This window comes from Pinus tabuliformis, chromosome 1_2 (assembly GCF_031772625.1).
Source record: "Pinus tabuliformis cultivar Carrire ecotype Pingquan chromosome 1_2, CPIR1, whole genome shotgun sequence".
NCBI lineage: Eukaryota > Viridiplantae > Streptophyta > Pinopsida > Pinales > Pinaceae > Pinus > Pinus tabuliformis.
Window position 1 is genome coordinate 1,270,048,706 of NC_142298.1, and position 23,101 is coordinate 1,270,071,806.

A 23,101-nucleotide genomic window follows, 5' to 3' on the forward strand; every position below is an offset into this window, starting at 1 on the left:
CTAACTTACTATTTTTTGTATTTTCTGTATGATAATATTATGAGATAGTTGTTTATATTATCATGCCTGCATACAATTTTTGGGATGAGATAGATGTTTATATTATGTTGTATATTAATTATAACCCTTTTCATTCACTATTAATTGCGTTATATTCAGCTTGATGATATCCATACATTGATTTGGAGGAGCTCCCGTCGGCGACAATGGCGGAACCCTAGCTAGGTTTTTGCGCTGCTAAACCACTCCCCATGGCGGTTTACAGACAGACTCCGGGTTTCTTGTAAATGTCGGGCTGACTGCGGCACTGTTTTTGTTTTTTGCGTGGATTATTTGGTTTTATTCCTGCGGTCCCCCCTGGGCACCCACTTCTGAGTCCACTGCTGCTCTGACTCCCCTGAACACGGTGCTGCCGGACCACAGCTCGAACCCCGCTCGCGACGCATAACCGACAGTTTATCATGGGGGACGAGGACTTGGTGGATTACGAGGCGGACCCCAGGCCGCATCAAGAAATATGGGCACATACCAGCAGGTCTCATATGCTTCCGCGTAGCGTTGTTTTGGGTTTTGCGACAAGTGCCCCGAATCTGCATCCACACTTGTCTTCTGCTGATAAAAACAAAGGACCGGCTATCTCAACAGTGGAATCCCCGCCTATTGCATGCCCTCCTCTCTCCCTGGCCACAGCTCAGTTACTGGGCTCTTGTTTCCTTGGCTCCCCCTTCCTGGACGTCTCTCTACAGGAACTCAATCGGCCTGCGCTCCCCCCTCCTCCACCGCCTCCGCCCCCTTCGAGCTCCCACTCCCCCTCCGTATCATTTATGCCTCAATCTCTCCAGCAACCCTACATCCCCCCTGCATCCGGTCTCCCGGGTCCTAGTTTTTCTTCCCCTCGCACTCCGATTCCCTCTGGCTGTTTCACCACCCCACCACTCCCGGTGCGTTCAGCTGCATCAGCACAGCACAGCACATCTGATCCGTGTCGCAACCTGCTGAAGGGAATACCTTTTGGGAGGCGCTCCGAGAAGGTGACCAAGGGACGCTGCCTCCGCTCCATTGATCCTGACTACAACATCAACTTGGGACCTGAAGATCCTATTCCGGACGTGATGGATGCGGCTCGAAAAGTTTTGGTGGGCAGAGTCAGGGGACGAACCTATTCTGCGGAGAGACTCAAACTTTGGGTAAACGAGATTTGGGGATCGTTCTTCAAAGAACTCCCGGAGGTTATGGTGCTAACAAGGGGCTGGTTTGCCCTACACTTTCAGAGGCCCGAATACACTCAGTGGGTACTTACCCAATATTGGCATATTGAGCTCACGTCGGTGCTACTTAAAAGGTGGGATCCCCTGTTTGATCCAGAGCGTGAACATCTCGGCGAAGGCCCCATATGGGTTCGCCTTCCAGGATTACCATGGCAATACTGGAATCAATTCACCTTCAAAAGATTGGGGACACTCTAGGTACCTATCTGGAGCATGATAGATCATATGAAAAGACGGGCATCAGGTCTATGGCAAGAATTCTGGTTAATATGGATATCAGACCTGGGCTGGTGGAAAAGATCACTCTGCACCACAATCATGTCTCGCGCAAACAACCCCTTGATTATGAAGGAGTGCCATATCGATGCAGGAGATGCCACAAAGTCAGGCACCTATTCAAGGACTGCCCATTGCTTGCGAAGGGGATTTCGGAGGACTCCAAGGGACCTCGCCAACAGAACACGGTGAATCAAAATGAAGGAGAGCACCAGCCATCGGAAGGTGTACAGCCTCAGCAGGAGATCCCCACCATGAAGAAGGGGGAAAGCGGAACAAAATCTGCACGCAGCAAGGACTTGGTTGCACCTGGACCGCCGCGGACCCGTTCACGGACTGCCGGGAAGAATGCAAAACCGGCCGCGACTGTACCTACTCGTCCGGGTAATGATTCCATCCCCTCTCCCTCACAATCTTGCTCTAATGATATGCTATCTAATATACACTCAATTTTACAAGAATCTCACTCTGAATCTGTCCCCATTCCCTCCATTATTTGCACTATTGCACCTCCTCCGCCATCCATATCTACTACCCCTCCCATGCCCAATCTGATCTTGGGGGATGCGGACTCATCCTCACCGGAGTTATCCGGCTCACACCACTATCACCTGAGATCTAGGGCTCGGCCTCGAATACTAGGTCTGGGCTCTTCCCCGGGTCGTCTCCAAAAATAGAAACGGGGCAGACCTTCACAAATCTCATCGGCTAAGTTAAACGCTGTGGCGGACGTTGCTATGGGGAGACAATCTACCATTGAAAGGGCGCTTAGAGCTATCGAGCCCATGCACTGTGGTGAATCATGATCTGGCTCTCCTTCAACTGCAGGGGACTAGCCAACCCCAAAAAACGACTAGCTCTGAAAAGACTCCTTCATGTATCAAGATGTGATATTATTTTTCTGCAAGAAACTCTTTGCACAGCTGAGATGGCGGTGAAATGCCTGCAAGGTTTTCTACCGGGGTGGTCTCTGCATGGTCTGGACGCATGTGGGCGATCTGGTGGATTACTCATTGGTATCAATCCAAGAAAGTGTAAGTCACTCTCCACCTGGGGGGGCAGAGGTTTCCTGGGAATGGATATCATGGCTGGGGATCTGGGCTTCCCGATTAGAATTATCAACATATATGGTCCCAACCAGCATCGACTCCCCTTCTGGCAAGACTTTCTATCTGGTAACCATATAACTCAGCATACAGTGATCGGAGGGGATTTCAACTTCTCTCTGGGAGTTGGTGAATCTTGGGGTCATAATGCCCAGTGGGATACCATTGCGGATCAAATGAATTTACTGCTGGACTCTCATCACCTGGTGGACATCCCCATGAACAAGAAACTACCTACTTGGCACAATCAGCGCACAGGGGAGGCTGCACTGGGGAGGCGATTAGACAGATTCATGATGCACCAGGATCTAATACAGATTTGCCCACTATACAGACAATGGGTTGGTAAAGGGGGTCTATCTGATCATCATCCAATTTTCTTACAGATTAGTGACAATAAACCCAAGCCGAGATCCCCATTCAAATTCTTTGCTGGCTTTCTTAAGGATCCGGATTATAATAATTTGGTCACGAACTTCTGGGTTTCTCAGCCCCCTCTGCGGGCTCAAAGAAAGGCCTATGATTTCTGTGTTAGGCTCAATAAACTCAAAGTTCTAACTGAACACTGGGCGACGGCCAAGAGGAATAGAGATGAACAGACTTTGAAGGATACTGAAGCTCAGATAGCTTCATTAACTGATGATAAAGGATCTGGATACCTCACTGATGAATCCAAAGCCTTGCTCAACCGTCTGTACGGACAAAAAGCAAAAATCCTACTTGAAATGGAGGAGCAATGGAGGCTTAAAAGTAGAGCCATTTGGCTCAAAGCGGGGGACTGCAACACTAAATTCTTTCATAACTTAGCCAACGGCAGGAAGGCTTCGAACACCATTTGGAGACTTCCTAGAGAGCCAGATGGATGGGCTACCACTCATCAGCAATTGGCTAGTCTTGGGGTGTCTCATTTCAAGGGTCTCTTTACAGCTCCACCAGAAATCAATCTTCCTGATATTATTAGAACTGCTGAAAAATTCCCTCGATTTGTTAGCCAGGAGGACCTGGAAGACCTTACAGCTCCTGTCACATCTCAGGAGCTTGAGAATACTCTAAAATGGTTCAAGAAAGAGAAGAGCCCGGGACCAGATGGATGGCCGGTGGAATTCTATCTGGCGTTTTATGAACAGATGGGTGAGGATCTTTTAGCTGTTGTTGAGGAAAGCTGGCTCTCGGGGCACATCCATCCCCCTATGAATCAGACCTATATTGCCTTGATCCCCAAAGCCGATGAACCCTCTTCTTTCAATGATTTCCGCCCCATCTCCCTCTGCAATTGCCTCTACAAAATCATTGCCAAGATTATTGCCAATCGTATTAAGCCGATTCTTTCCTCCCACATATCTGCTGAACAATTTGCTTTTCTCCGAAATCGCCATATTCATGAGGCTATAGGCACTGCCCAGGAAACCCTACATTCCATCAAGCTGAAGAACCTGAAAGGAGTATCTTTGAAAATTGATCTTACAAAGGCATTCGACAAGGTGAATTGGCTTTATCTTAAAATGACACTTATACACCTGGGCTTCCCCCTGCCTTTCATTAACTGGATCATGGGATGTGTAACATCTGTCTCTTTTGCCATATTCATCAATGGTGCAACTTCAGATCGATTTTACATTAACAGGGGCATCAGGCAAGGATGCCCACTCTCTCCACTACTCTTTCTCATTGTAATGGAAGGGTTGAGCAGGCTTATTGCGGATGCCAAAAGGAATGGGGAGATAAGCGGCCTCAAAATTACCGAACAGCTCTCCATCACACACCTATTGTTTGTGGATGATATTCTCATATTCCTCAATGGCAGTGTTAGAGATAGCACGGCACTCAACCGGATCCTTCAACTCTTCTGCAAAGCCACGGGTATGGAAATAAACAGGGACAAATCCACCAGATCAATGACGAGATGTACTCAACAAGAATCTCTGTTGGCTGTTCAGTTCTTTCCCTTTCTGGAAAATAATCTACTGGATGGTATCAATTACTTGGGATTCAGATTAAGGCCGGATGGATACAAATCTGAACACTGGGGGTGGCTCATCAACAAAATAGAAAAGAGGATAACTTGTTGGCACCATCGCTTACTATCAAAAGCGGGCAGATTACAGTTGATCAAATCTGTTCTCGAGGCCACACCGGTATATTGGATGTCCCTTACCTGGGTTCCGAAAGGCATTCTACAGAAAATTCAACAGATTTGTAGCAGTTTTCTGTGGAATGGGAACAAAAAGGGAAAGATTTTTGCTTGGACAAAATGGTCCCTGGTATCCATTCCCAAGCTCTAGGGAGGATGGGGACTTAAATCCCTCTCCGATTTTGCACTAGCCCTAACAGCAAAGCAGGGATGGTCTCTTCTCAAGATGGATAGCTTATGGGCAGAAGTTATACACAAAAAATATATTTGGCCCACAAACATCATTGACTGGATTCGTAGACCTTCTTGGCAACTTCAAGGTGTATCGGCCATCTGGAAAGCTACCCTTAAAGCTCTGCCCCTCATCAAGGAAAACCTTCTATGGAAGATTGGTAATGGTGCTCAGGTTCGCATTGGATTGGATCCATGGCCTGGGTCTGGTAACGCTCACCTCCTTCCGGCAGACATGATCCAACATCTCAACTACATGGGTATCAAATACTTAGCTCAGGTCGGTGACCCTAACCGATCAACTATCTTCTCTCAAGCTTGGATATTTGAACAGCAGTGGCAATTAACAGATGAGTGGGCGGAATTATGGCAGAGATACATACAGGCACTCACTGAATCTCATATTAAGCTACTTGAGCAAGATGATGAACTCATTTGGGCACCTGCTAAATCAGGTATATATACACCTAAGCTGGGATATTTAAAACTCATTGAGGACAAGAAGCCTGAATTGATCAAAAATTGGTGGTCGAAAATTTGGCAGCTACAAGCTCAGCCCAGAGCCAGGCTATTAATGTGGAACATACTGGCGAATAAAATACCAACGGGGGAAAATCTAAAAAGGCGAGCATTCGCTGGTCCTACCTGGTGTGTTCTATGCAACAAGGCGGAGGAATCTACTTACCATCTATTTCTCTCTTGCGAAATCACTATGGAAATTTGGCAGCAGGTCAAACAAGCTCTTAACATCACAGCCGACTGGCACGCAGATGACATTCCTACTGCCTGGGATCTTTGGTGGACTGCTGTGTCCTCGGAGAAAGCAAGAAATCTGCCTTTAGTTGTGTCCATGTATATCTGGTACAAGCGCAATGATATCATCTTTGCGGCAGGCAGGGGAAACTGGCAGCTTCTTCCGCCATCCATTTGCGCTGCCTACACAGAAATCCCTTTTGACAATAAAGCTAATACCCCCAGGCAAATCACCCCCGAAATTATTAACAGGAATATGCCGTGGGCATACTTTGATGGTGCCGCATCCGCACAAGGGTGTGGTGGGGGTATCCTCTTCCATATTACAGAAACTCATTATTTTCATCTGAGACTGGGTCTTGGTCTGGGGACCAACAATCATGCCGAACTCATCACATTGAGACATCTTCTCTATTTCGCTCTATCTAAAAATTGCAGACAAATACAAATATTTGGTGATTCTAAGATTGTAATTGATTGGGCAAACAATAATTCCTATTGTCACACATACTCTTTGAGACATATCTTGGAAGAAATTGTTTTTTTCAAAACACATTTTGACCAGATCACTGTTTCACATATCTACAGGGAAAGAAATACAACTGTTGACCGGCTCTCGAAAGAAGCGGCGGCTCGGCCTCTAGGCGACTGGATGATCGAGGAATACAGTCCAGACGGGATGCACGTCTTCTACCATCGGCCCTACATAGATGGACTGTTACAGGGGGGAATCCTCCCCAACTGATATTTGAAATTTTGATTTTCTAGCCTATGCTCTGTATATAATGGATTGACTCTTTTCAGACATATTATGTAAAATTTTTTGAACAGAGGCAATACCTCTTTATATTTTTTGCATATTTCAGAACAACATGTATATCTGAAAATTTTTGTAAATGGATACAGCCCCATCGTATCCATAATGACACATATGTGACAGATCTTATGGAACTACTGAACGGTGGTAATACCACGTTTTTCGCATATGCCTTTGGCATCTACAGCATGTAATCTCTATTATACCTCTTAATAGAAATTATGAACTCTATTTTCCCCGGAAAAAAAAAAATTGCGTTATATTCACTTTAATGGTTTTGTGTGAGGTCCATCTTTTATTTAACAGAGCTAACTGTGTACTAATTTAAAATCTAAAAAGCAATTCAACAATTTAGTGTAAAATATAGTGATTTTTACCATTTTAATGTGTTCTTTTTTATAATTTAATAAAACATGTTCGAATTTTATTTATTGTATTAAATCACCTTAATCTAAAATAGAGTTGCTAGGATGGGCTAGCACGAACGACCAATGTCATTGGAAATCCGCATAGAAAACCAAATGGACGCTACCTCCAAGCTCTGGCGACCATCTAAAGACGCATATAATTGGTGAGTTGGGCTAAATTCGAAAAATTAGGCTCACAAACATAAACAAATCCAAATACTACTAAATAACATTAAGTGAATATTTAATAATATTAAAAAAATGAATTTGTGAGCTATGTTAAATTTTAAAAATTAGTTTTATCAATTTTAACGAAGATAAGTCAAAATTAATATTTAATAGTAAATTTTACTTGTATATAAAATTTACTTATTATTCTAAAATGTATAAATATAAAAATATTTAATAAACAAAGTCATACTAAATAACATTAAGTCAAAATATTTAATAATATTAAATAGTGAAATTCACTTGTGTCTATAAAATTTATTAACGACTCTAAAATTTATAAATCTAAATTAGTCAAATAAAATAAAATAAATAAATGAATCACTATATAAAAATAACCAAAAAAAAAGGGGAATTTGAAAGTTTTATATTGGATATATACCTTTGATTATGACATTGATAGCTCGTGAGCCATCTTTCACATTTAGACTATGTGTTATTTCTAATTGAGTGAGACTTATTTTACATTTTACTATAAAGACAATGTGTGATTTTGTTTGTCTTCACTATCTGATAACCATGGACTTAAAACATTGTTGTTTTTCTTCCTAAATTAAAAAATAATGTGAGTTATAGTAAAAACAAAAATAAATATACATATTAGATTATATTTAATTAAAATCATTATAGAATATTAATAATCTCACTCTTATTATCGTCTAAATTATATCATTATATTGTTTGTCATCCATCTTGATTATTTCAGAATGGGAAAAGTTGAGGAATTAGCTCAGGAGACCATTTTCACTGGCAAGACCCAGTTTGACAAAATGAGGTTTAAAACCTTTCAAGAGTGTTTTGAGGCATCAAATAACATTTTTTGGGGTAAAACATTTCATCTCTAATGCCACACATTTTCATGCTATTTTACATAGAGATCTTTCTAATGATGCAAGAATAAGGTCAATTGGTGTCCATATGTGAAAGTTATGCCACTCGGAAGTTGACCTTCTTGCTTTCACCACCATGGTTGGAGAGGACCCTACATCATCTATCCAGAAAATGAGCTATCCATGTGATTATGATGTAAAATTCTCTAGAAGAGTCTATATTGTAAATCTGGTTAGGAGGAAATATTGTTTCATATGTGTGAGTAAGATTTTATGCTCTATTTTCTGAATAATTTTCATTTGCATGCATGCACTATTAACATAAAATATACAAATCTAGAAATCTAATAAAACTGTAATAGTGTAGAATTTCAAATTTAAAATATAATTTTATCAGATATGTTATGATAAAATTTCAAGTTCAATATCCATGACAGTTATGACTCAATATAAAATTTTACTTTTATCCGCCCTTTGAATAGAAAAGTATGATCATTTGAATTTCTAATGAATCAGAAAAATGCCACATCCTCACCCTTCCCAAATTCCACCCACGTCGCTACCTTAGCAAACATTCCAATGACACATAGAAAAGATATATTGGTTTCTGACCTATCCGTGGTAGTGGTATTCCTAATACATGCTTATAATTATATTTATATGAAAATTTCCTATACTGTCAACCGCATGTTAATATACAAATATATGTATTAAACAATTGATGGACCATCAGTAGTTTGTAAACCATCCATTACCGAATCCCATTACACTAGTACTTAATACTTTGTGCTTCAATGAATAACTTCAGGATGGCCCTTTCAGGCTGACCTATCAGTGGGTATATCTTGCAACAATAAATGACCAGTTGAGCTCACATTCATGCCACGTCATCCTGACTTGCATGATCGTACGCCCTTTTAAATTAGCTCTGCCACTGAACTAATAAGGTTTGACCTCTAGGATTACATGCTCTAATGGGTCCACCCCTTCGCTCCATCTGTGACAACAGACAACAGGAGTAAATCCATGCATGAATTGATTATTTTAATCAAGATAAAACATGGATATATTCATGGAGAGGGATATTATTGGGTTTCATCTCCCAATGTCTCTTTGTCTTCCAATTCCTTTATTTTTTCTATTTACAATATTTACATGGGTTTACCTAATCCCAAAGATTAGGTTTCAACATTAGTCCCTTAAATATGAAGGGATATTTTTGAGTCTAAGCATCATTATGAATGTTTCAAACTTTTTCCTTCCAATTTCTTTGGTGAAGATGTGTGCAATATGCTCATTTGTTGAACAATGTCATAGGTGGATTGTTTTGGCCTCAACATGATGTCGAATTAGATGGTGTTTTGTATTGATTTGCTTTGTTCAATCATGGAAATTTGGGTTCTTGTCCAAATTTATTGCAAAAGTGTTGTCAATCAAAATAGGAGTTGAATGCACTTGTTTCTCTTGCAAATCTTCCAGAATTTTCCTGAGCCACACAATTTCCTTTGTTAGTTTAGCTGTTGCAACATATTTTGCCTCAATTGTGGAATCTATTGGAAATGATTGTTTGTGTGACCTCCAAGATACATCTCTTGATCCGAACTCATAAGATAGCCTAAAGTAGATACCTCAATTTCTTTGTCTCCATTGAAATCTAAATTATAATATCCAATCAAGCTGGAGTCACCCACCTATGTATACTTGATTCCAAAGTCGTGAGCTCCCTTCAGGTACTTTAGAACTCCTTTTGCAACAGAACAATGAACCTCAGAAGGCTTTTTCATAAACCTAGAGAGGGTTCCAACAAAAAATGAAATGTTCGGTCTTGTAGTATTCAGGTAGTTGATACTTCCTACAAGTTGTATGTACTTTTTTGCATCCTCAAATTCTTTTCCTTGAATGGATGTGAGATTTAAGCTCTATTCCATTGGAGTAGTTAAAGGATTGAAATCAACCATGCCAAACTTGTTCAAGATATCTCCAATGCACTTCTTCTAAGATACGAATATCAACATTGGATGTTGGGTTAATTAAATACCAAGATAGTAGTGAACATAGCCAAAATTTGTCATTTCAAAAGCTTTCCTAAGTTCTTTCTTTATGGATGATATGTAGCTCTCATTTTCCCCTTCCATCAAGATCATCTACATACACTAAAACATATACAGTTGTTTTGCCAACTTTATTGACAAACAAATTTGCATCATCAACATCATAATGTTTGAAATTAAGATTCAGAAAATGCTCGGTTAATTTCTCATATGAGACTCACAGTGCTTGCTTGATGCCATTCAAGGGTTTTACAAGCCTGTGTGCTTTATGTTCCTAACCCTTCACAATAAATCCTTTTGGTTGGGACATAAAAACATTCTCTTTTAGATATACATTCAAGAAAGAAATTTTTACATCCATTTGATGGAGTTTCCAACCATTTTGAGCTACCAAGGAATAGAGTGACTCAATGTTATAACCAGGTTTGGCATTCAAACGTCTCTTATCTTTGATAATGCAACTTACTTTTCATAATTATAACTTGATGAATTTGCAATAGAGAATGGGATTGTAATAAAACATCCATCTAATTATTACCTGCAAGGAAATGATTTGGCTGAATTGACAAACAAAAATCGTATCAGCATAATTATGAAAACTAGCTCCTCTAAGTAAAGGCACTAGCATAATGCTTTTACCAATGCATTATGGGATGACCATGTAAGTTTTAAGCCTTCCCTAAAGTCGCCTCTATACTTTTTGGTTTATAGTAAAGATGTTATCTTGCCCTCGAACCTGTATCTTCTAGCCTTGCAACTCTCCTAACAGTCACAAGGTAAACCTTGTCTTCTAGTATAGAGTAGAGTAGATACTTCACTCGAACTAAAGGAAGAGAGGATGAAATCCAAAGAGAGCTTTATTGTTCACCAAAACCATTTAAAGCGTTGATTCCATAAAAAATCTACAAGGACAAAGAGTTTTGACATGGGTGACCTAGTACTAATGTGGGATAAACCTCACAAAGAAAAGGGAAAACACACACAATTGCAGCCTCTGTGGATTGGAACATTCTCCATGTAATAAAATCTCGGTCATAACACATTCAAGATGAAATTTTTCGATGGGAAGATTGACCCCCTTCTCGTAAATGGCTGAGATCTGATGCATTAAATTTAATAGAAGCTACATGTTACTTTTCCTATACATTTTGTTTTATTGCTTTTCATTTCTTCTATGTCATTTGTAAGTGCCTTGTGTTAGTTTTGTCATGTCTTTTCATGTACATAAATAAGACAATTGTGTACGTGTGCACGACTTAAAAGGAATTTGTTATTGGGTGTGTGTTATATTCTCTCCATGACTAACCCACGTGCAGGGGGGTCATAGGGGGGCAACTCCCCCCCCCTATTGGGGGGTAAGGATGGGTTTTCATTCAAGAAAAATCAACTATTTATTTAGAAATTTCTCAAAGAGGGAAAACTTGGTCCAAGAAAAGCATAGTGGAAGGTTGGTTGGACACTTTGGTGTTGAGAAAACACTTGGGCAGCTAAGTGACTTCTAATTTTGGCCTAAGATGAAGGTATATATACAAAGGCATGTGAGTAAGTTCATGGTATGTCAGCATGTGAAAGGGAGAATTTGGAATACTGGACTATACATTCCATTACCCATTCACAACAGAGATTGGGATTCAGTGAGTGTGGAATTTGTTTTAGGTTTACCGAGAACTCAACAAGGTAATGATTCAATCCTTGTAATTGTGGATAGATTTACTAAGGTGGCTCATTCCATTTTGTGTTCCAAAACTAGTGATGCTAACCATGTGGATAATTATTTTTTTGATGAGATTGTTCGTTTGCATGGTTTGTAGAAACATATAATCTCTCACAGGGCACAAGATTCACTAGACATTTATGGAGGAACTTATTGATGAAACTTGACACTAAGCTAAATTTTATTTCAGCCAATCATCTACAGTGTGATGGGAAAATAGAGGTTGTAAACATGTGTTTGGATAATTTGTTGAGGAGTTTAGTAGGTGACCAACCAAAGCAATGGGATCATGTGCTAGCCCAAGCTAAGTTTGCCTATAATGACTCCCCAAATAGAAGCACAAGAAAGAATCCATTTCAGATCTTATACGAAGTGCATCCGAGGGGAATTTTTGAGCTAAGACACTTGGTAAAGTTTGAGCATAGAAGTGTTGATGGAGAGGATTTTGCAATAGCCATGAGTGAGCTGCATGAGCAGGTAAAACAAAGATTACAAGATACAAGTAATGATCAAATTTACATAGGAGAGAGGTTAACTTTGAAGTGGGAGATGTGGTCCTATCTCACGTAATAAAAGAGAGGTTTTCAAGGGCAGAATACAACATATTGAAAATGAAGAATATAGGACCTTGTATGATCCTCTGCAAGTTTCTAGTGAATGCTTATGAGCTGGTGTTACCTCCAGGCATTGACATTTCACCCATTTTTAATGTAGCAGATTTGTATTTCTACACAGTTGGTGATGCAGATCAAGCTTATGGGAATCTTGACCACAATGAAGGAAAGGAACAACAATGGTTGAAACAAATTCCTGTGGCAAATATTTTAGAGGCTAAACATATTTTGGATACACATGTTTTGAAGAAAATGAGAAGGAAAGAACACCTGGAATATCTTATGAAGTGGAAAGATCGTCCGATGGAGGATTCTACTTGGATTGATGAAGAAGCACTATAGAAAACAGGTCATTCTATAGAATATCTTATGAGTAGTAGCTCATAAAAATTTCCTTTCTTGGGCATTCTAATGCTGGTGCATTAGGTCGAGCACATAAAAATGATAAGTTATTAAAGTCAGACCAAGAGCCCAACAATGTGATGGATTGATCGCATGCCAAGGCTAGAACATTTTAGAGTTTATTGTGAAATATTTTTATATTTAGTGAAGATTAGTTAGGAACATCTAGTTAAAAGAAATGATTTTATATCTAGTAGGGAGATAGAGCTAAGGGAAATTGGTTCACATCCATGAACTAATTTCTTAGACAATTTTTTTTTTCAGTTTTGAAAAAAAAGGAGGAAAACTTTTATTAAAGATTTTGGAGTGTGTATTTCCTCGAGGGGGTTTTGTTCTCTATGTGAGATTGAAATTATCTGAATAACATTTCTTAGAAAAGTGGTTTTTTTATCAGCAAGTCGAATTTGTAAGTGTGTATGAGATATTTAATTGTATTAGCATTTGTGAGGCTTGTTAACAGTCATATTAATATCTCGAGTATGAAATTTTTTTGGTATTTACTCTTTAATATATTTCCAAGAGAGATTAATGTGTATAGTGAGTAATTTGTATATTGTATTCTCTCTATTATTTACATTTAAATGAGAACCTCGAGAATCACATTTCAGTTAATCCTGTAATTCAGTGCTTTTATGTCCAATATTGTGTATTGGAAAGAGCCATTCACATTACAAGTTAGAGAATGCAAAGAACTGTGTATCAATCCAATAGAGGAAGGGAAATTCATAAAGGAAAACCATCATCAAACTTGAACCTCAATTTCTGATCAAAGGAAGACGAAATTCCAAATTCGACCATCTGAGTTTTGTGCAGAGCAGGGTATATTTGGTAAATTATGAGAGATTTTCCAAAAAAATAATTACTTTAGGAGTTTAGAGGTTATCTTTAAACTATGTTTTTAAAGACTCCATGACTGGGAAAAAGCTTTTTGTTGTTCCCTTGCACCAATTCTTGTGTTTGCATAAATTGAAACTAAAAAAAACAACTTGTTGTTCCCTTGCACCAATGCCTGTGTTTACAGAGATGTAAGCCATTATTTAACCAAGACACACTAAATTCCCCACAATGTCCATACATAGTTTACAGTCCAGGCTAGGATCATGTAAATAGGCAGCACATAAGATGTCATGGTTTTTTTCATGTTGAAACATAGAAATTCTTCTTTTATGGAGCTGAAAATCCTACATCATGCAGTGATAAATCTAGTACATGGAGAGAAACGTGTGAAGGGGGTAAGGCTTAGGTAGCACATTATCATGGACCTTCATGTTGTCTCCCAAAATGTTGTAGAGGTTTTGGGTCCAAAACAGAAAACCAAACACTGAGATTCATCCATTCCCATTGGAAATAGTTTGAGGTGCAGGAAAATTTAGACCTGAGGTGATCTTTGGTCAAGCTACTAGAAGCTTTGTCGGTTTTGTCAAGATGTAGCCCCAATATGTTTGGTGACCATAACCCTCTCAAGACCTTGGTTGGTTTTTTGGCTACCAGAAGTGTCGTCAGTGAAATTTATGACCTAAACCCAGTACCTAATTCTAAAATCTTCACAAGACCCATTTATTACTTGGGTAGAAGGATGTTAGTATTTTTAGTATTTTTTCTCATATGAAAAACCTCTAGATAAACCTTTTTTGTTGATTGTTTCAAACATTACGTTTAAAGGGAAAAATAACCATTTCTTTTCTTTGCCTTATGTATGTCATTCATTTGGTCTTCCTATAGAAAATGTGTGTGTTCATATGTTCTTACAAATGCAACAGTCTCAAGTGTCACCAATTTCTATCCTTTCTTTCCAACTGTTTTCTTTCTCATAATAGAATCCTTGTCACTAGTTACACGCTTCATAGGGATTATATTATTTTTAGGTGCCTCCTACACATAATTCACATCATCATGAAAATTATTTACCTTTCATACATGCTGAATGAATTTAACTTTCATCATATTTTGAAACAACCGTTTCGTTGACACATGGATTGATACTTTTATTGACCTACTCTCTTCTTCGACCCATCTTTCTCTGAGCTCAAAACAATTTTATTTTCACGCTTCAACTTAGAACCCTTGGTCCATGTGACTAGAACTTTAGGGTTTCCAAATTGATTTTTATTGATTGGCGATGGATGCTTTGACCTTTCATCATATTCTAAATCACCCGTTTTGTTAACATAGAGACTAATACCTTTACCAGTCCACTCTTCTTCAACCGTGATGAGCCCCATAAATGGGTAATTATATGGGTTCATTTTGCCTCTTAATTCAGCTTAATCCACCATTCTCAGTAGTTTATTGCAATTTTTTTATTATATTTATGCTAATAGAGTGAATTGGGTTAGTCATTATGCCATGAAGTCTAATGTGTGCTTTATACAGATTGTTTGGTCAAATTTGGACAAAGTCAAAGGATTTATGAGCATTTAGCAGCCAATATTTGAGGAAAACAGGGAAGAGGATTTGTAGGGGGGTTTCCCCTTCATTTATGAACCCTTAACTCGAATTCTCCATCAAAAACTCGGGAGCACAAGTAGCCACATTAGTGCATTCAAGGGGCAGCCGAGCAAGTAAAGAAGGACTGCAGTTTATCTTCAATTTTGGAAAGCCGAGCTCCTTGATTTTAGGAGAGATGTTGGAAGCTCGAGTTGTATAAATAGCAGGGCTTAGGTACTTCGTTTTTTAGGTTGGATTTTAGCCATTTATTAGGAGAATTTTCGCACTTTTGTGCAGCACTTGTTCAACTCATTTTGAGTTTCTTTTTGAGAACAGTTTATGTAATGTGACTATTATTTTTGATAATGAAGATGAAACCGTTTTTGAGCCAGAACTGATCTCTTTTAGAAGGCTAAAGCTATTGGGTTAAGGCCCAGCCCAAGTTTCTCAGCACCTCTTGTTGTGTACTTCTATGTTTTTGCTTCAGTTCATGAGTTAATTTCTATTACATATATTCATTTTACTTTGTTGGATTAGGTTGATTTTGATGGTTTGTATAGATGTTTTTTGTTTAATTTGCTCAAGTAGGTTACTACAATGATAGAATAAGATTCAAAAAGGCCAAAAACAGCTCCTGATCTCCTTTCTCCCTTCTTGGGACTATGTTTTGACGTCAAGGCACAACTGCTACCACCAAAAACACAGTTTTCCCTCTTCCATGCAACTTCTAGTGTGATGACTTGATTTGGAAAGATTGATATATTAGTTCAGATTTAATTGCCTAGATCATTTCCTGTTCATTTACTGTAAATATCTCTACATGCTTTTCTGTTCAAAGGTTATTGTTTAACATTTTCTATTTGTAGGTCAGAACTTAGGTCAAGCTAGAGAAATTTCTATTTTCATAGTATAGTTAGTCCTTTATTTGATCAATTTTTGTAAGTAGATTTGTAGATCTCTTGTAGGACACCTTAGCTCACCATACATCCATAAATCATCTAGCACCAACTCACTTCTCATAGATTTCCCAAGTCATTCACAACATTTTTCCAAGCTGCCCTAATTTCTGCGTTTTTCTCCATAAGCTTCCTTCTTGCCATTTGAACAAATCCAACCATCATGTTCTTTCTTGATCTTCGTTGACAAGCTCCAAACACCTGAGCACCTTCATCTAACCTTCAATTACCATTTTCCATCGTTTTTCCACCTTCAAAACTCCAAAAATAGCTCTCGACCTCCTCCTGTAGATCCTCCTATAGATCCCCTGCAGCCTCCTGTAGAATTCCCTGTAAGTGGTTCTTCGAAATATGATTGTAATGGAAGTCTTCAGAAAGGTACTAGGGGCTTCTTAGGACCTCTCCACACCTTCCTCCACCTTTGCAAAATCCAAATCCATCTTCCTTCACCACCAAACCTCTGCACAATCACAACCAGATAAATCACCAGCATAATAACTCCACATAAAAACACTCAAAAGCACAAAAAGATGGTTTCTTCTCATTTCTTTTTAGAAGTGGCTTGAATAAATGAAATTTATCTTTTTAGTAGTCAATGGAACTCATTTCATCAGTTTTCATCTCTTTTCCTGCAAAAGTAGGGTTAGTAGGTAAATTAGGGTTTGATAGGGTTTTCGTTACATTTGATTTTTCCTTCTCTTTCTACAAGTAGAATAGTCCTTGTAGAGTTAGCTTTCTTTCATCAAAGTTAAAAGATTCTTCTGAGAATTCAGAGAAGTTGGCTTAAGCTCCTAGTGATCTTGCGCCAGTTCACCAAGTGACAGCCTGCAGTAAGATCTAGTACTTGTGCATACAGCATCGTCGCTTCCAAATTTGATACGAACTACCCGGTTAATAAAAGTAGAGTAGGAAACCCCAGGAGTTGCAACATTATTGCTGCAACACTAGTGCTCACCACTTTTTGACATCGTTTCTAGGGAAGCGTCAGAGTATTTTGTGAGTACTACTTTTCTTCTATTTTCTACTGCAACATTCTGCTAAGTAGTTTATTTCAGCAAAAGTAGAGTAGTTGTTTCATTTAAATTCTACAATTTCAATTCTGCAAAAGTAGATTAGGCATTTCCATGCTTTCATTTAAATTTTGTAATTTCCATTTCAGCAAAAGTAGATTAGTCCTTTCAATTATGCAATTTCTCTTCCAGCACAAGTAGATTAATCATTTCTTTGCTTTCATTTCAATTCTGCAATTTCCATTTCAGTACAAGTAGATTAGTCATTTCCTTGCTTTCATTTCAATTCTACAATTTCCATTCCAGCACAAGTAGATTAGTCATTTCCTTGCTTTCATTCCATTTTTGCAATTTCCATTTCAGAAAAAGTAGATTAGTCATTTCCTTGCTTTCATTTCAATTCTGCAATATTCATTCCAACAAAAGTAGATTAGTCATTTCCTTGCTTTCATTTCAATTCTGCAATTTCGTTTCAGCAAGTTCATTTCATATTAGTTGCAATTTATTTGTTCATCCAATTTTAGTTTTGCATGTACAAGCAGAAAAAACAAAAACCACCAAAAAGATTTCCTTTCATGCCTCATAAGAGTAGAGATAATTCAGAAAAATGTTACCCAACACCCCCACTGCTTCACACAGCCAACCTTCTCTCTTCTTTGGTGTCTACAATCAAGAAACACCCTTAGGTAACAACCAGACATATTTGAAGAACCTATAGGCGAACAAGAAGAAGAAAACACTCCTCTGGAGCCAATGACTGAAAACAGAAATGTTGGGAGCAGTACCTTTTCTTCCAACTCATCCATTAAATATGAAATTGGAAACATGTGGGAGGACTTAAAGAGTGAGATGTTGCAGATTCTTGCCATGCATATCAAAAGAAAACAAGAGGAAACAGAGAGGACTTTGGCCATTTTTTTCCCTAGATTCACTAGGAGGCATCCTAGGAATGAATGCCCATTGAACTCCATAGAGGTTTGTTCAATCTGTGAAGAAAATTGTTCTACAGACAAGTGCCCATCCTTTCCTGGACTTAAAGCTGTATTCCAAGGGGCCGAAGGATTCATTGAACAAATCTATTACATAAACCAAAAGAAGTTGCATGGACCTAGACCATACCAGCAGGGGATACAAGGGACATCTCAAGCATACTAAAATTGCATCCAAGTCACATTCATACCTTCTTGGGCCCCCCCTGCTCATCCTTCCTAGTCCACACCTGCTCGTTGGTCCTTCACATCTCCATATCATGCCCAACTAGCCAACCATTCATTTCAATCCTATGATTAGCCACCACCTCAGTGGAATGCACCTCATTAGGGGTGGAGACCCCAATACAACTCTCCTCCCACTCTTTTGCCCCCACCGCCTACTCAACCATTGCCTCCTGCTCCACCAAGGCAACCCAAAATGCCTGCCCAGTTGAACCCAAGCCCGAACAACAGACAAGCCCAACAAGTATATAGTGGGGAACCACCATTTCCAAACCTTTACATTGGAGTAGCTCAACCCAATTACAATGCTGAGGTACAACACTTCCAAACAACTCCTCTTGAGCTCAACGATATTCACCATAGCTTAGGAAGAGTATTGCAAAAAAGAGATTATATTAATACAATTGAAGGATCACATCCAGCAGAAGAAGAAGACATGAAGAAGACATGAAGAATTATCCAAATCAGCAAAAGGACCAAGGACATCACGACTATATTCAAATATGGTTACAGATAGTCCTTAAGTTGCAGTAGTACTCTCTTCCTCAACCATGCTTGATCCCTTCAAAGTAAAATCATTTGGTCTCTGAAATCTGGATACTTGTCAAAGCATGCATTTCAAGCCTCCACATCATTTTGCCTATCATCTCGATGTGCACATGGATCCATTGGAAATATTCTTATACTTGAAAATGATTTTGTTTTTCAAGTAGGGTAGGGTAGAGAAAAGAAGAAAAATTAAAAATTAAAAATAAGAGAAAAAATAAAAATCTAAGGTGAAAGCCCCTCGAAGGCGCCTCGGATTGGCTCATTTCTTGAAAACCTCCATGAGACAGTCAATGGGTTGGAAAGAAGAGAAAAGAAAAAGAGAATAAGATCCCTGGGTGAAAAACTCCCTTGGAGGTGCCCAGGGCAAGCAATTAGGGTGAAAACCTTCTTGAGGTGCCCTAGTTGTTTTAAAAAAAAAAAAAAAAAGTGAAAAAGAAAAAGTGAAAAAGAAAAAGAAAAAAATGAATTTCCAGTTGTATTGCAGGTTTGCAGGAGAACTTCAGGAAGCAGAAACAGGTGCCAAGAAAGCTTTGAAACAATAACAACACCTATCCTACATTTCCTCACCCTTCTCCATAATTCTTGACATTCTTTCCACCTCACCATGCTTCTTTTAAGAAAACTGTGCTTTCTACAGGAGACTCCTATAGAAATTACAGAGAGAGAAATGGATTTTAAAAGAAGTTTGGGGAACATGGAAGCTTCATAAAGGGTTTATAAATCATCCCGCTGTCTTCAAACCTCTCTTCCAATCATCTCCAAGCTTGCATCACACCCAAAGATCATTTTGCTTACTGTCCAAAAACTGCAGGATGCTTTGACACAAAAATACATAGAGCAGAAATTTATTTTTCCCTAACTTGAAAACCATGCATCCATTTAAAAAATTGATTTATGGGGTGTTGCATAGGGATGATGGCAATATGCCCAAGCAATTACAGCCAATTCTAGTGCACGGTTTCCAAGAAATCATCCTCCATCACCTTCAGCCATTTTTGCATTTTCTCTATATCCGTGAATCCATTTAAAAACCTATTTCATGGGGAGATGCATATGGGTGATAGTAACATGCCCAAGCAATTTTAGCCAATTTCAGTGCACGGTTTCCAAGAAATTGACCTCCATCACCTTCAGCCATTTTCATTTTTTCTCGAAATCTGTTCTTCCATTGAACACAATTTTTCTATGGGAGGTGAATAATGATGATGGAAACTTGCTCAAAAAAATTTAGGTCAATCCAGCCTATAGTTTTGGAAATATGGAAAAAACAAGTCATTGTCCCATTAAAATCTAGCATTAGCAGCATGAGGGTGCAAATCTGAAGGTTGAAGCAGACTCCTGTAGCTTGGATCTAGCCAGAAGGAACATGCACATAGCAAGCAAGCCACACATCAGGAGCAGAAAGCATACAGCAGAGGAGGTACAGGCATGCAACAACTAAAATACGACCATGCAACAACAAAAAGGAACCAAAAGGATGCCTCATATGAAATACATTCGACTTGCAAGTAAGTGTCTAAAACCATTCCTCTATTGCATCTATATAAATTGAAACTACATAAACGAATGGAATGGTTGAAGATTAAACCTGAAAGGTGGCCAGTTAACTGGCCACCCTTGTCTAGTTCGACTGTGCTCATCCATAGATCACACTGCATTTGTGTCTAGTCAATTCAAGGAATATCCAAAAAGACAGGTAGTGGTGGATGTTGAACTCCAACACAAATAATGGGAAGTGATTATGGGCAGAAAGTGTAAAGTCCAATGATGACACTATAGTAGGGACCAACAATCCAAATAAGGCCGATGCATAGTTTTTCTAGCTCACCATCAGTGGAAATATCGCGAAGAAAACATAAGTATGCCTCTTCAAAACTCCTTCACCACCATTTTTTTTTTTCATTTCATCCTCGTCCACTTAGCTACAGTAAGCTCTATACCACCACCATAACCTTGAAATCATGATCCTCTATTGTTTTCAGCCATTCTTCTACTATTGACATTCTACAGAGCAGTAACAGGTTCTACGGGAGGGCCAGTAAGCTATTTTGGAGAGGAAAAACATGGTCTTTAGCACAATTCTTGAGCTGTAGAGGTAGGTTCTTGGCATACCTCCATTGAATATCAAAATATGCTAACAGTGATTTAGCTTGTGAGGAGAGAATACAACTGTTGGGTGGAGGAAATTCATAAAAAAATTGCTGCTTATGGTTGAAAAAATACGGTCTCTATCTCTCTGTCAAAAAAAAAAAAATCTCTCCATTCCCATAGTTGGTTTTCCAAGGAAGCATAAACAAAATGACAGGAGTTTTTATGAGAAGGTGAGGAAACTGGTGATTTAGAAGAATAAGAAGAGAATAAGGAAGAAAGGAAGATAGAGGAGGAGAAAGATGAAGAAACGGAGAAGGGAGAGACAGAAACATAGAAAGAGACAGAAGGAGGAAAAAAGGCAGAAGAGAAGACCAAGGGGTGGAAGACATTGGGCACATGGAAAACAAGTTGAGAGAAATGGCCAAGGAATTGAGCATGGTAAGACATATAGAAGCCATCAGAAGATCTCACTTGGAAGCAGAGAATGAAATATTAAGGAGACAACTACAGGAAAGAGAAGCCCAATTAGCCTGCATGGCCAGCTGGGCTATGGAGGCACTACAATGTAGGCATCCAGCCAAATCATATGCAGTTTACCTCAAAGACCAGTGGCTACAGTTTCAAATCAAGACCCTAGCACAGAGGGGCAGCATGCCTTTCCAGGATTATAGGCAGTTCATGGATTTATGCGAGCACAGTTCAGCAGAGGACAAGGCAAAGTTGGCAGAACTTTATTTACATAACACGGCCCTTATTGATATGAACTTCTGGGACCCCAATGCTAGGTTGGGAGACCTACAGCTAATGGCCATGGCATTATGGATGAGTCATGAAGGGAAAAGAGCAGCAAAAATCGGGAAGTTGATGGAAAAAGAACAATATGAACCCCTAATGATCAGAGGAGAACTAGAAGACCATATGGCTCTGATTAGCACTCATCAGCAACTTGCAACTGATCCTCAAAGTGCCCCCAAGCACATCAATGATTAGGCCAAAGCTATAACACATTTTGAGGATATGGAGAGATTTCTCGAAGATGACTGCATTCATGCCTGCATGAGAAGGTGGAACACACTACCCCACAACCTACAGATCAGGAAGTACCACTCCCCAAATAGAATGAGGGAAGCACTAAGGAGAGTGCCCCTGTATAAGCACTCTATGCAAAGTCTGAAGGTCCATTAGATTATTTTGAAGCTGAGTCCTCCATTGTTGCTAAGACTACTAGAAGGCACAAAGGAGGAAGAAGAAAAACAACAACGGAAAAAGTTGGATGCCAAAGCTGGATTCCATGATAGCAAAGAAGATCTCATATCTCAAGCATGGAATGTCAGGGAGGCCATTAAGGCCATTAAGGATGAAGAGATAGATTAGTTTCTCAGAGGATGAGCAACACTTTCAGTAGGGGGGTGATGATGAGCCCCATAAATGGGTAATTATATGGGCTCATTTTGCCTCTTAATTAGACTTAATCCACTATTCTCATCATTTTATTGCATGCTTTTGATTATATTTATGCTAATAGAGTGAATTGGGTTAGTCATTATGCCATGAAGTCTAATGTGTGCTTTATGCAAATTTTTTGGTCAATTTTGGACAAAGTCAAAGGATTTATGAGCATTTGGCATCCAATATTCGTGGAAAGCAAGGAAGAGGATTTGTAGGGGGGTGTCCCCTTCATTTATGGACCCTTACCTCGAATTCGCCATCAGAAACTCGGAGCACAAGTAGCCACATTAGTGCATCCAAGGGGCAACTGAGCAAGTAAAGAAGGGTTGTAGTTTATCTGCAGTTTTTGGAAGCTGAGCTCCTCGATTTTAGGAGAGATGTTGGAGGCTCGAGTTGTATAAATAGCAGGGCTTAGGTGCTCAATTTTTTAGTTGGATTTTAGCCAGTTATTAGAAGAATTTTCGCACTTTTGTGCAGCACTTGTTCAGCTCATTTTCGAGTTTCTTTTTGAGAACAATTTTTCTAATGTGACTATTATTTTTTATAATGAAGATGAAACCATTTTTGAGCTAGCACT